At 42.3% G+C, this 14,972-nt stretch overlaps 1 long non-coding RNA gene across 4 annotated transcripts in view; it reads right to left on the bottom strand.

Annotated features, from left to right (window-relative positions):
* Positions 1-8,495: 8,495 nt before the first annotated feature.
* Positions 8,496-14,972, bottom strand: part of LOC103280023 (uncharacterized) — a 1,071,411-nt gene continuing 1,064,934 nt past the window's right edge. For 3 of the 4 annotated variants that reach the window (XR_010000971.1, XR_010000972.1, XR_010000974.1), the window contains one exon: positions 8,496-8,899. This is a non-coding gene — a long non-coding RNA (uncharacterized LOC103280023). Of the gene's footprint in view, positions 8,900-12,110; positions 14,812-14,972 lie in introns of those variants that run through there. The other variant, XR_010000970.1, reaches the window with a different exon arrangement.

Consider the following 14,972-nt stretch of genomic DNA (forward strand, 5'->3'; position numbering starts at 1 on the left):
AGGGGGGGAGAAGATGAAGAGAAAGAAAGAACTTTGCAACTATGATGTAGGGATGTTCTGCAAATAATCCTGTATTTGCATATTGTTTCCTTGATTGATTGATTGATTGATTGACTGTTGTTGTCATAGAGCTAGCTCATGACTGTAGCCCAAAATCTTAAAATAGTTGCGGTAAACATTGATTCTTAAGAATATTACATTAAATCAATACTTTACTGGCATCTTTGGAAGTCAAAGTTGTGCCTTGAATTTAGATCACCGTCAATGAAGACTTACATCAGGTTTCCTGTTTATTTGACAAGTTATGCAGATATGTGCCTTTGAAAACAATTTTGTCATTTTGTGTTATCCCATCCATCTATCCTTCCTTTCCTCCCCAAGTAACAGACATTTAGAGAGTACTTCTCTGTCAGTCTTCTTACTAATAAATTATTCTCTACTTTATTGTCTAATTTCCTTATAATCTTCTCATACTCATTTAATCTAAATCTCACTTGATCTGAGGTGGTTTACATTTGCTATTACTGTGCCACATAGGTGGTCTTTCCCAAAAGTAATGAGAATTATTTTATTTTAAAAATGCATTCAACAAACATGCAACTAGTCTGTCCTTTCAATATATGCTCCTTGTGCTGTTGCACCAAGCTGCTTTTAATGTCTTTAGTTGTAACATGTCTTAACTTTCTGTCAGCTTGGGGAATGGTGGTTTGCCTTCTGTTTGAGCAAGGAACCCCACAGAATTAATGTCCACACTATTGCTTTCAAGAAATGGTAATGATTTATTAATTGGTCTTGGGCCTATCTCCACCCCGGCACTATCTCGATTTCCCCACAACAAAGTCCATACTTAAAGTTTGAAGGTAACTGGTTGTTCTTGAAGTTGCTGCTGAGGATGATTTTGGAGATGAATGACAGATGAAAATTTTCCTTGCTCACCTTCTCTGGTAGAGGGGTCTCTGGGGCACCCAATGCCCAAGGTGATCAGGCCGGAGGTTGAGAGAGCAAGTCTCTCCTATTGAGGTTTGGCACCTTGCTGAAGGCGCTGGAAACTCAACCGGCTATCACTGACCAGCAGTAGGTCAGTATAGCTGCCTAAGTTCCCAGAATAGTAGTATTGACTTGAAATGGCTTGTCCAAGCCTGGATCTTGCTGAGACTAACTATAGGTAAAGGTAAAGGTTTCCCCCGATGTTAAGTCCAGTCATGTCCGACTCTGGTGGTTAGTGCTCATCTCCATTTCTAAGCCAAAGAGCCGGCGTTGTCCATAGACACCTCCAATGTCATGTGGCCGGCATTACTGCATGGAACGCCGTTACCTTCCCAGCGGAGCGGTACCTATTGATCTACTCACATTTGCATGTTTTCGAACTGCTAGGTTGGCAGAAGCTGGAGCTAACAGTGGGCGCTCACTCCGCTCCCCGAATTTGAACCTGGGACCTGTCGGTCTGCAAGTTCAGCAGCTCAGTGCTTTAACACACTGTGCCACCGGAGGCTCTGAGACTAACTATAGACACGTCTTATTTCCAAGATTCCCCAGTGGTAATAACCTTAAACTAAAGATGGCTACCTTTCCCCGGGCAAAGGGGTGGACCAACTTACTGCTTCAAACCAGAAAGGGTTTCCTTAAGCTCCACCCTTGTAAAACTAACAGAAAAAATGCTATTCTCAAGCTGTGGGTGTGACAGCCGAACAAAATGAGCTGGGACTTATACAGTTCCTTCACACTCCTTGTGATTGGTTTCAGTGATTTCTGTGATGCTGCCACTCTTCATAACAGTGGAAGAAGTCTTTGCATGAGATGTTCAACCCCATAGATAGATGATAGATAGATAGATAGATAGATAGATAGATAGATAGATAGATAGATAGATAGGAGAGATTTTATATCTATCTATCTAAGTTATAGTTTATAGCATGTACCCAACCTTTTATTTAAATGTTTTATTCAAACATTTCATTTCAGTAAAAGCTGACATTCCCACCTCAAGGAACCAAATGATATGCCTACTATCTCTATGACACATAGACCCTATCCTTTGCATTAATCTACATAAATATCTATATTTAATATGAGGTTTTCTACTATATCTCAACCATTATATGCATTGAATCTAACTCATTCAAAGCAAATAAATCAGCAATGATTAAATTATCCCAAACACATTGTGCATCTTTATTTTAGATTTTTCTTACTTTCCTATCAACTCGATGGGCAAATTGCCCTCCTTCTTTCATTTATTCTTCCATAGCTTTGCTCTGGAAACTTTTACTTTCAATAAAATCTACCAAAGCAACCTCCTGCTCTCTGATATAAAATCCATTGCTCATAACAGTTTGCTCCAGATTGGACGATTATTCTTTTTTTTCTCTGAAAATACAGAGTGACCCCTATTTTTTCCATACAGTAGAGTCTCACTTATCCAACACTCACTTATCCAACGTTCTGGATTATCCAACGCATTTTTGTAGTCAATGTTTTCAATACATCGTGATATTTTGGTGCTAAATTCATAAATACAGTAATTACTACATAGCATTATTGCATATTGAACTACTTTTTCTGTCAAATTTGTTGTGTAACATGATGTTTCGGGCTGTGGCGCAGGCTGGAGAGCAACTGCAATGAATCACTGCAATGAATCACTCTGACCAGGAGGTCATGAGTTCGAGGCCCGCTCGGAGCCTATGTTTGTCTTGTCTTTGTTCTATGTTAAAAGGCATTGAATGTTTGCCTATATGTGTAATGTGATCCGCCCTGAGTCCCTGGGTGAGAAGGGTGGAATATAAATGCTGTAAATAAAATAAATAAATAAATTTGTAAAATCCTAACCTAATTTGATGTTTAATAGGCTTTTCCTTAATCCCTCCTTATTATCCAACATATTCGCTTATCCAACATTCTGCTGGCCCATTTGTGTTGGATAAGTGAGACTCTACTGTACCTTTTTCACTTTGTGAAGCTATGCATGCTTGCACACACTCACACACAAAGCACATAATGATGGCAGGTGGATTGATCACAAGATTCAATGGGTCATTTTCTAGACCAGGCATCAAGGCAACTGTTCTTGCACTTTTCAGTCCATATCAATATACAGTAGAGTCTCGCTTATCCAACGTAAACGGGCCGGCAGAACGTTGGATAAGCGAATATGTTGGATAATAAGGAGAGATTAAGTAAAAGCCTATTAAACATTAAATTAGGTTATGATTTTACAAATTAAGCACCAAAACATCATGTTATACAACAAATTTGACAGAAAAAGTAGTTCAATACACAATAATGCTATGTAGTAATTACTGTATTTACGAATTTAGCACCAAAATATCATGATGTATTGAAAACATTGACTACAAAAATGCGTTGGATAATCCAGAACGTTGGATAAGCGAGTGTTGAATAAGTGAGACTCTACTGTGTGTGTGTGTGTGTGTATATATATATGTATTTCTGTTTACAAAAAAATTGGAATCTAAATCTTTGAACCTGAGCAGAATCACTCTGATACCAACAATAGCAACAATAAACATCCTATCAACTCACAGCAAGAGAAAATGCCCAGCTTTGTCCATTGACTACAGGAGAACAAAGTAAGACAGGATTTACATCCCTGCAGTGCAGTAAATAAAACAATGCTGTTTTTGACTTCTTCCTTCTCTCCCTGCTCCTTTTTACAGCAGTATCCACTGTGAGGGTATAAAATATCTCTTCAAGGCAGTGAATAGACAGCTGTGCCTGGCTGCTGTCACCTTCCCATACACACCAGTAGCACCCTTCCAGGCAGCCGCCAAAGCACTTGATGGTCTCATAGCCATTCCTGCTAACTATGTAAACAATGGCAATATTGTACTACTTTCTGATACAGTCTGGCTGTTAAGCCTGCTGCACTAGTAGCCAACGGCATCCTGTGTGGTTTCATTGAATAAGGATGGTAACAATCCATGTCAAGCTGAAACCACATCTGGACGTTACAGGCAAGCATTGTCATTTTCAATCTATCCAAGCAATATTCTCTCCTGTTTCTGCTCACCTTCACTAGATCTGTTCTGGGTTTTTTTTTTAACCTGAAGAGAATCCCTTCTCATTAAAAATAGTTAGCCAAATTAGCAGTAGTGTTCGGGGCTGGTTGGAAGTCTCATTAGGAAGTCTGCAAACCTCTTTCCACCAGCTCTAATTGGCCCACTTGGTGAGTGGCGTTCATTTGCCTCGGTGCTCAAGACTAGGCTGCAGTAATATTTCCTCTTTAGGGCATGTAATTTGGAGGCCTCCTTTACAGATCGGGGCTAGGAAGGTTAAAAATTAACATGCACTCTCCAGGCAACAATAAGCAATTTCCAGTTTTATTACAAAAATAAAGGTATCTCTTGCAAATGCCTTCCTTTTGCTACAAGGGCTCATTCAAATGCCTTCCACAATGCATTTTAGAGACTTTTTCCTGACCCTCTCCAAAATACCATGGGACTGGGAAAGTTAATTTTGACATGATGTCTCTGCACTACATTTCCCAGAACTATTCATTTATTTATTTATTTATTTGCAGCATTTCTATTCCGCCCTTCTCACCCCGAAGGGGACTTAGGGCGGATCACATTGCACACTTAAAGGCAAACATTCAATGCCATAACATAAAACAGAGACAGAGACAATAATAATAATAATAATAATAATAATAATAATAATAATAATAATAATAATAAACTTTATTTATACCCCGCCACCATCTCCCCAATGGGGACTCGGGGCAGCTTATATGTGGCCATGCCCAGAACAATACAATATAACAGAATATAAAAAGAACAACAAATCATAACACATTGAACAATACAATAAATGATAATATACACTACATTACACAAAATCAGAAGAACAATAAAACAAGGGCGGGCCACATGAACACTAAGTTAAAACAACACTAAGTTAAGACAAGACGCAGGCACGGGCTGACCTCGAACTCATGACCTCTTGGTCAGAGTGATTTGTTGCAGCTGGCTTGCTTTCCAGCCTGCGCCACAGCCCGGCCAAATGGGGGATATATATATATATATATATATATATATATATATATATATATATATATATCCATCCCCCAGCCAAAAGGGCCAATGGGGGATACACACACACACACACACACACACACACATGCTGTTTCCCCGGAAAATAAGATCCAGTAAAGGTTTTGCTGAATTGCTAAATATAAGGCCTCCCCTGAAAGTAAGACCTAGCAAAATTTTTGTTTGGAAGCATGCCCACCAAACAGAACACCAGAGTATACAATATTGGTAAATGTACATACCATAGATTATTGTACGTGGAAATATTGGTAGTAACAAGAAATTCTTGATAGGATTCACAGTTTGTCTGGTTATTCTGGTTTGTGATGACAACTACTGCGCACAGTTTATAATAAATGTTCAATTTTTTTTGTTCAACAATAAATATGAATTCTTTGGGACCAAAAATTAATATAAGACACTGTCGTATTTTGGGGGAAACACGGTATATATATAATTTGGAAACGTTTGTTTTGGAATACAATTTACACCAATTCCAGCCAACCTTGACAAAAGATACTTTGGGGAATTTCAGTTTTTACTACAACTCTCAGACACCCCCCCCCCCCCTTCTAATCAACCATGGTCAGTAACCTGAAAAAACTTGTTTTCTGAAAAGGTACTTCTGTAATTGCAACTTCTGCAGGGATTCTAGGAGGTGTGGTGCAAAAAGTTACTTTCTGAAGGTCTACACTTGCTGTGCCTATGATAAGACTATTCCTGATTTAACAATAATAATATAGGAAATGGCTGGAACAATGTAGGGAAGGGGGCACTTATTGTTTGTATATTCAGAGTACCTTAAGGTAAAGGTAAAGGTTTCCCCTGATGTTAAGTCCAGTCATGTCTGACTCTGGGGGTTGGTGCTCATCTCCATTTCTAAGCCAAAGAGCCGGCGTTGTCCGTCGACACCTCCAAGGTCATGTGGCCGGCATGACTGCATGGAGCGCTGTTAGCTTCCCGCCGGAGCGGTACCTATTGATCTACTCACATTGGCATGTTTTCAAACTGCTAGGTAGGCAGAAGCTGGAGCTAACAGCGGGCGCTCATTCCGCTCCTGGGATTTGAACCTGGGACCTTTCGGCTTGCAAGTTCAGCAGCTCAGTGCTTTAACACACTTCACTGCACCTCCTAATCTCTAACATAGTATTGACCTTATCACATGGGCAGGGGTAAAGCAGGGAACAACAGGGGACAGGGTCTGTTTCCTGCCATCGAGACCCATTGTATCCCTTCCCACAATGTTTATTTGTCTATCCCTGCTTCCACTTTGCCTCCTTTGTCTTTGTTGCAACAATGCTGCTGCCACGGAGTCCCACTGGAAGTAGCCCTACATCATGTGATAGGCTCGGGGGGGGGGGAGAATGGGGAGAATATGCTCATTCTCTGCATCTGATAAGGTCATAAAAGATGAGATGCAGAGTGCACGTTGTTGGTGTTATTGGTTAACCGAAGCTTTGCTTTTAGCTAAGCAACACCACAGTTTTCAGCAACAAACATATTTGGCTATTTATTTATTTATTTATTTATTTGCATCACTTTTACCCCGCCTTTCTCTCTGAGGGGACTCAAAGCGGCTTACAGTAAATAGGCAAAAATTCAATGCCTAAAAACAATGTAAAAACAACAATTCATATAAAACAATCTACAAAACAACAATTCATATAAAACAGATACCATTACAAAATAAAATCACATTATATAAAATTTTAAGCATGTCCAAGATTAAAATCCATTCATGCAATGCAATGAGGCAAAAAGAAAGCTGCATTGCTTTCTGGACAGAAAATGAAAAAAATGCCATGGCAAATGATGGAAATGTAATAGACAGTTTGGCTATCCTCCTTTTAAACTTCCTCACAGCTTTTTCACAGTGGATCTGGAAACACTGGGTTGCTGCCACTGAAATAAATGAAGATGCCAGTTTGCATCCAGTCAAAAGCCACAATCCCTATTTTTGCTTCGATTTCATTTTACCGTGTCCTTCATATCTCCCTTGCTGTCACCCAGAATGTGGAGGAAAACATCCCATGACAACCAAGAACAAACAGTGTCCTTCTGTAATTTCGTAATTTACTGTTCCTGTGCTGAGATCTTTCCTCTCCCCTTAGTCAAAAGTACTATTTTTCTGGCTAACCTGAACATATTTCTTTAATATTGGCCATGATCCAGTTGGATCTTTCTGCTTAACAAGCTGCCCATATCAGCAGAATTAGAAGGGTTAGAATTCCCCATCTGATTGCAATTCCTCCCTCTCCATGCTAATGTAACCTCAACTCTACTATGGAAAACACTGAGCAAATTTAGGAGTACCCTGTTTCCCTGAAAATAAGACATCCCCGGAAAATAAAACCTAGTAGAGGTTTTGCTGAATTGCTAAATATAAGGCCTCCCCCAAAAGTAAGACCTAGCAAAGTTTTTGTTTGGAAGCATGACCACCAAACAGAACATCAGAGAATGCAGGATTGGTAAATGTACGTAACATAGATTTTTGTACATGGAAATAATGGTAGTAACAAGAAAATCTTGACAGGATTCACAGTTTTTCTGCTTATGCTGGTGTGTGATGACAACTACTGTACAGTATATAATAAATGTTCATTTTTTTTGTTCAACAATAAATGTGAATTCTTCTTCATGGAAAAATAAGACATCCCTGAAAATAAGACCTAGTGCATCTTTGGGAGCAAAAATTAATATAAGACACTGTCTTATTTTCGGGAAAATACGGTAGCATCAAGGGGAGCGGTGCAGCAAGGAGAAAAACAATGCCATCCAACACTGGAAAATGTTTGCACGTACTAGTTGTCATTGTGTTCCTTCAAGTCATTTCGAACTTAAGGCGAACGCTAAGGCGAATCTATCAATAGGTTTTCTGGGCTGAGACCGTGTGTCTCACACAGTTACCTAGTGAGTTTTTGTGGCCAAGTGGAGGAATTGGATGTGGGTCTTCAGAGTCGTACTCCAACACTGAAATCACAACACCAACCCTCCATATCTGACAGCTTATTAATGCAGTAGAACACTTAAGCATTTGCTTACTTTTTCCTGAGTAAATTTAAAGTGCAAAACTCTGCTCCTTCTTCCCTACCTTCCCACTGAATTACCAGCATGCAAACTATTTTTGCACTTTGAACTCAGTTGGCAGCAAATGAAATACAGTAGAGTCTCACTTATCCAACACTCACTTATCCAACGTTCTGGATTATCCAACGCATTTTTGTAGTCAATGTTTTCAATACATCATGATATTTTGGTGCTAAATTCGTAAATACAGTAATTACTACATAGCATTACTGCATACTGAATGACCTTTTCTGTCAAATTTGTTGTATAACATCATGTATTGGTGCTTGATTTGTAAAATCATAACCTAATTTGATGTTTAATAGGCTTTTCCTTAATGCCTCCTTATTATCCAACATATTCGCTTGTCCTGCTCACTTCAAAGGATCAGTCTGAACGCAGATCAGAGATGGCTGCTCTCAAATCCAATCTTTATTGAAGAACACATGACTTTGGAAAAGTCAGGAATGACCCAATGTTTACATACAACTATTTTTATAACTTTTGATGCTACGTAACACCACACGTAAATATCATCATCAAGTCCCACCCCCAATATCACATTACTACCATTTTCACACACTAGACCAATTATAATTGTTTATACTTTCGGCCCCAAGTTCCCAGGCATATTCTATCTTCTTCTGCCAGGTGCTCCTGGGATTGTTTATGTTATGACTCCCAGTTACAGGGCTGAATTACCAAAGCCCTGTAACTGGGTTCCATGACATGGTGCCCTCCTTTTCTTCGTCCTCCTCTTCGGTTCTTCTTTCATCACAAGCCTGAAACAAAACAATAATTCTATGTGTCCATTTTGTCCAAAGTACCCATATATTTTTTCAGTAAGCTACGATGGAATACAGGGTGTATTTTCCCTAAACTTTTTGGCAATGCCAACTGGAAAGTCACCTCGTTGATAACACCCTGTATTCTAAATGGTCCAATATATTTAGGGCCCAATTTTTTCGAAGGTAGCCCCAGTTTGATGTTTTGGGTACTTAGCCACACTAAATCTCCTTTCTCCAATTTATCACCTTCCACCCTCTTTCTGTCTGCGAATACTTTATACTTTTTATGTGCTTCTTTTAAGGATGCAGTCACTTGACTCCAGCATTCCATCATTTGCGCTTTCCATTTCCCTGCCTCTGTTCCCTCATTCTCTGTCCATCTCGGCAGCTGGGGCAGAGGCTGTATTTCATACCCGTAAACTACTTCAAAGGGGGTTTTATTTGTTGCTGAATGTATAGTCGAATTAAAAGCTAGTTCTGCAAAAGCCAACCACCGAGACCAGTCATTTTGTCTCATGTTAGAGTACATTCGAAGGAACTGCCCAAGTGTCTGCTGAGTACGTTCTACCGCCCCATTTGTCATGGGGTGAAAAGCAGAACTTAAACTCCTTTCTGCTCCTAGCATTTCCAGGAATTTTTCCCAAAATTTTGCTGTGAATTGTACTCCTCTGTCACTGACCACTCTACTGGGACATCCATGCAGTTTGTAAATGTGGTTTATGTACAATTCAGCTAGTTTCTCGGCTGATGGTAGTTTCGTCAGTGCTATAAAGTGGGCCTGTTTAGAAAACAGGTCCAATACTGTCCAAATATAACGATGTCCTTTGCTAACCGGTAGTTCCCCCACAAAGTCCATAGCTACACATTCCCAAGGTCTGGAAGGTTCTGCTACTGTTTGTAATAATCCCATTGGCTTCCCTCCTCTCGATTTATTTCTGGCACAATCATCACATTGAACAACATAATTTTTTATGTCCTTCCTCATCCCTGGCCACCAGCAATGTTTTGCTATTGCTTTTGTTGTTTTTGTAATTCCTGTATGACCAGCGCTCTGGTTGTTGTGAAAACGATGCAAAATCTTGATCCTTAATGTTGCTGGGATATACAGTTTCTTGTTCACAAACCAAAATCCCCCCTTCTGCTCCCCCTGTTCTGCATTGGATGCGATCCACTGGTCTCCTTCATAAGACTGTTTCAGCTCGTTTCCCCAATTATCTTTTCCGTCGAGTTCAACCATAGCAGTGTTCTCCTTTTGGGTTTGTGCTCTTGTTCTGACAGCTAAACCCCATTGTTTGTCAGAGAATATTGTTCCCTCTTTTGCTGTGGGTATTCCTTCGTGTTGAGGCATGCGTGAAAGAGCATCTGCCAAGACATTCTGCTTCCCCTGAAAAAACTTTAATTGGAAATCGAACCTGCTGAAGTATTGTGCCCATCTAATCTGTTTGGGGGACAATTTTCGAGGGGACTTTAAATACTGGAGGTTCTTATGGTCAGACCAAATTTCAAATGGGATTCCGCTTCCTTCGAGAAAGTGTCGCCAGCATTCTAAGGCTTTTAATATGGCTAGTGCCTCTTTTTCCCATATCGGCCAACATTTTTCAGTTTCGCTGAACTTCCGGGACAAATATCCACAGGGTTTTAAGTTCCCATTTTGATCCTTTTGCAATAGTACTGCCCCATACGCACAGTCTGAGGCATCGCAATGGATTATGAAAGGGCTCCTGATATCGGGGTGTTTTAGAATGGGTCCTTCTGTGAAGCATTCTTTTAGGGTTTCAAATGCCTTTTGGCATTCTGGCGTCCAACTTAGTTTGGCGCCAGGAGCTTTTACTTTTGCTGTCTCTCCTTTCCCTTTTGTTTTTAAAAGTTCAGTAAGGGGTGCAGTTATTTGCGCGAAGCCTTTTATGAAGGATCTATAAAAATTTGCAAACCCCAGAAACGATTGCAATTGCCTCCTTGTTTGAGGCACTCCCCATTCTTTTACATCTGATACTTTAGCTGGATCCATAGCTAACCCTTCTGGAGATATCCGATACCCCAGAAAGTCAATTTGAGTTTTATTAAATTCACATTTGGACAGTTTTGCGTACAGCTTTGCTTCTCTTAGTCTCTGCAAAACTTCCCGGACCAATTTCACGTGCTTTTCCTTATCTTCAGTCACAATCAAGATATCATCAAGAAATATGAATACCCCTCTGTACAACAATGGGTGCAGTATTTCATTTATAAGCTGCATAAAGCACCCGCCTCCATTTTTTAAACCGAAAGGTAAAATTTTATATTCAAAATGGCCGAATGCGCAGGAAAATGCAGTTTTCCAAGTATCTTCCGGTTTGATCCTTAATTTATGATATGCTTCAATTAAATTAAGTTTAGTAAATATGCTCCCTTTTTTCAATACGGTAATTAAATCCTTTACTAAGGGCATAGGGTATTTATTGTCCTTAGTAATTGCATTTAAATTTCGATAATCAATGCACAATCTTAGGGAGTTGTCTTTCTTTCTCCTGAATAACACTGGGGCCCCGAGAGGAGAATTGGATGGCTTAATGAAGCCCCGCGCCAGGTTTTTATCAATGTATTTCCTCAATTCCTCCTTCTCCTGCACAGACATGGGATACACTTTTGGTTTTGGTAAGTTTGCTCCGGGGGTTATTTCAATTTCTACTTCTATATTCCTTTTGGGAGGTAATTTACTTGCCTCTTTCTGATTGAACACATCCACAAAGTCTCTGTATTCAGGTGGCAATAGCAGTGGGTCTATTTCACCTTCTTCATCTCCCTCGTCCTCCTCTTCTGCAATCTTGCTTATCTCCCATTGCGTCTGCTGTTCTTTAAACGCTAGGCTCTTTCCTCTCCAATCTACTTCGGGATTTGCCTGTTCGAGCCATGGTATCCCTAATATTACGTGGTATGTGGCAATAGGGGCTATCACAAAGGATATTCTTCCTTCCCATTTGCCTATTTTACATGGGACCTCCCGTATTTCCTTTGTAGATACTTCCCCAGTAGCCACTGATCCGTCTAGCTGCGAAAACGCAATTGGGGAGTCAAGCGCCATCTGCTGGCATTTCAACGCTCCTGCTAACTCTGGAGTTATAATATTCCTGGAACAACCACAATCCACAAATGCCTTGCAGGTGGCCCGATTCTCTAGCCCCGAGAGGCAGATTGGCACTACTATCATGCGTTTGTCCCGACTCACCAATTTTTCTGGAGATTCTGGGGCTTGCACCTCCTCCTCCGCACGCCTCCCGGTTGCTGGCTTGGGCTTTGAGGGTTTTGGCGGCTCCCCCTTCCGTGCCCAGCATTCTGCTGCTCGATGGCCCGTCTTCCCACATACAAAGCATCCCGGTTTAGGTTTGTTGTTGTCTCCTCTGGAGGGAATCCCCGGCCTCCCTCCGGGTCTTTCCTGCTTCCTCGTTTCTCCTCGACCTCTCGCCACCGGTCTTTGCTGGCCGCCGCTGCTCCTGAAGCGCTTTACTTGGGCCAGGGTGGATTCAACGCGCCCCGCTAGTTGAATCCATCCCTGGAGCGTTTCGGGGTCATCTCTGTGCGCTGCCCAGCTGAAAATCTCGGGGCGTAGTCCCTCTTTAAATAATTCCACTTTGGTCACTTCAGACCACTCTGGTACCCTTTCCGCGAGGTGGAGGAATTCTTCTGCGTACTCGGGCACCGTTTTGTCCCTCTGCTTTATTCCTCTAAGCTGGTCTCGAGCTCTCAATTGCTCTAGCCGGTCTCTGAACCGGTTTTCCAGTGCGGCGAGGAAGCGGGGCACTGACCTCAGGCATGGGTCCTGTCTGGCATGTAGTTGCACATACCAGCTGGCCGCTCCTCTCTTTAGTGTGTTGCCGATGGCCCGAACCCTGCTTGCTTCGGAGGGGAATGTGTGTGCATTGTCTTCCATGTATCCCCTGATGCTAATTAGAAAAAAGTTCAGTTCGGCTGATTCCCCTCCGTATTCTAGCTTGAGATCTTCCCTTCTTGGCATCCATTCAGCGGCCCGTTGATGCTGTCTGGGAGGCATGGGGAAGGGTTGCATCGGGTTTCCTTGGATCACGCCGCGCCCCACTCCGGTGGTCATTCTGCGCGGCTCCCGAAATCCTGCCGCCGCTGTCGGCCCTTCCCCCCATCCGCATACTGGCCTCGCTGTAGCCCCCGCATCTCGCCTTTCCCCGTCGTACGGCACATCCTCCTCCTCTTCCTGGATCTCCTGCTCCTCTCCGCCTTCGTCAGCTAATCCACTGGACCCGATCCCTGGCCCCAGTGGTCTTTCTACTCCGACGCCCATTCGGGGGGTTGGGAGCTCTGTTGGGGTTGGCGGCCTCAGAGTTCCCAGAGCTTGCTGGCGCTCCACTTCGCGCGCCATTCTGTCCCGGAACTCCAGCTCTTGCCAATATTCCTCGTCTCCCTCGTCCCTTGCCGCCGCGGGACTCTGCGTTGAAGCTCGCTGTCCCCTCTGGCTCCAATCGCCTCCTTTGCTTGGCTCTCTCTCGGCGCCATATCGGATGTGCTCTTTTTGGAGATTCTCTTCCAATATTGGCACTATTCTCCCCACGGTATCCGACAGCCTGGATAAATGAGTTTCCAGGATGGATAACCGCTGGGCCACGGTCTCCGGCATGCTTCCTCCAGATCCCCAACTGGTTTCTGCCGCCGCCGGAACGCCTCTTCCCCCTCTGGGAATCCTCTGGGTCACGCCGTCCGGCTTGGGGTACCCCGTAGAGGAAGCTATGGCTTGCAATGTCTCTTCTGCCAACGGCAGAGCTCCCAGCGGAGGCCCCTTTGCTCCGTCATGGCTTTGATCTCCTTCCCTGCTCATTATCACTTCACTGCAAATTTGCAGGAGGGTGAGAACTGGATTCCTGACTTAATTGTCCTGCTCACTTCAAAGGATCAGTCTGAACGCAGATCAGAGATGGCTGCTCTCAAATCCAATCTTTATTGAAGAACACATGACTTTGGAAAAGTCAGGAATGACCCAATGTTTACATACAACTATTTTTATAACTTTTGATGCTACGTAACACCACACGTAAATATCATCATCAAGTCCCACCCCCAATATCACATTACTACCATTTTCACACACTAGACCAATTATAATTGTTTATACTTTCGGCCCCAAGTTCCCAGGCATATTCTATCTTCTTCTGCCAGGTGCTCCTGGGATTGTTTATGTTATGACTCCCAGTTACAGGGCTGAATTACCAAAGCCCTGTAACTGGGTTCCATGACATTCGCTTATCCAACATTCTGCTGGCCCGTTTATGTTGGATAAGTGAGACTCTACTGTACTATGAGAACAAAGGGGAAAAGTAGGAACAGAGACAAGCTGACATTTTAAAGGCAGCTGAGAAAGTGGGATGACAGAAGATTAAGCAGAGCTGTTCCTGCCAAATCTGGACAGCTGGAGGATAAGCATTTTCAAGTGCAAGAGGAACTACTGTGCATGTGTCCTTAATCTATATATATAAAAGAGTGATGGCATCAGGGCAGCGGACAAAACAACAAAACTACAGGCCCCCCAACCTCGAAATTTGACAACACAACCCATCATTCACAGCTCTAGGTTGATACAAGAAAAAGAAAAGAAAAATAAAGTCCTAATTAGAGGGAGAGGAATAATAGTTTTTATCCAATTGCTGCCAGTTTGAAGGCTAAGCTCCGCCCACTTGGTCTCCCAGCAACCTACTCAGCCCAGGGGACAGGCACAGTTAGGTCTCACTTAGGATTTGAACTGGATTATATGGCAGTGTAGACTCAAGGCCCTTCCACACAGCTATATAACCCATTTAGAATCTTATATTATCTTATATTATCTGCTTTGAACTGGATTATCTTGACTCCACACTGCCATATAATCCACTTCAGTGTGCATACTAAACATAAATACAACCATACAACAGACGTTCAATACCACCACTACCTCAACAATTTCTCACCAACACCACCAGACAACGCCACAGCAACGCGTGGCCGGGCACAGCTAGTCCTGATACAAATGGAAAGAGAGAAATAGGGTGCTGGAGAACAGCCCCTTCAGTTTAGAGAATGGGGCAGATGG

Source organism: Anolis carolinensis, chromosome 1 (assembly GCF_035594765.1).
Source record: "Anolis carolinensis isolate JA03-04 chromosome 1, rAnoCar3.1.pri, whole genome shotgun sequence".
Classification (NCBI taxonomy): Eukaryota; Metazoa; Chordata; class Lepidosauria; order Squamata; family Dactyloidae; genus Anolis; species Anolis carolinensis.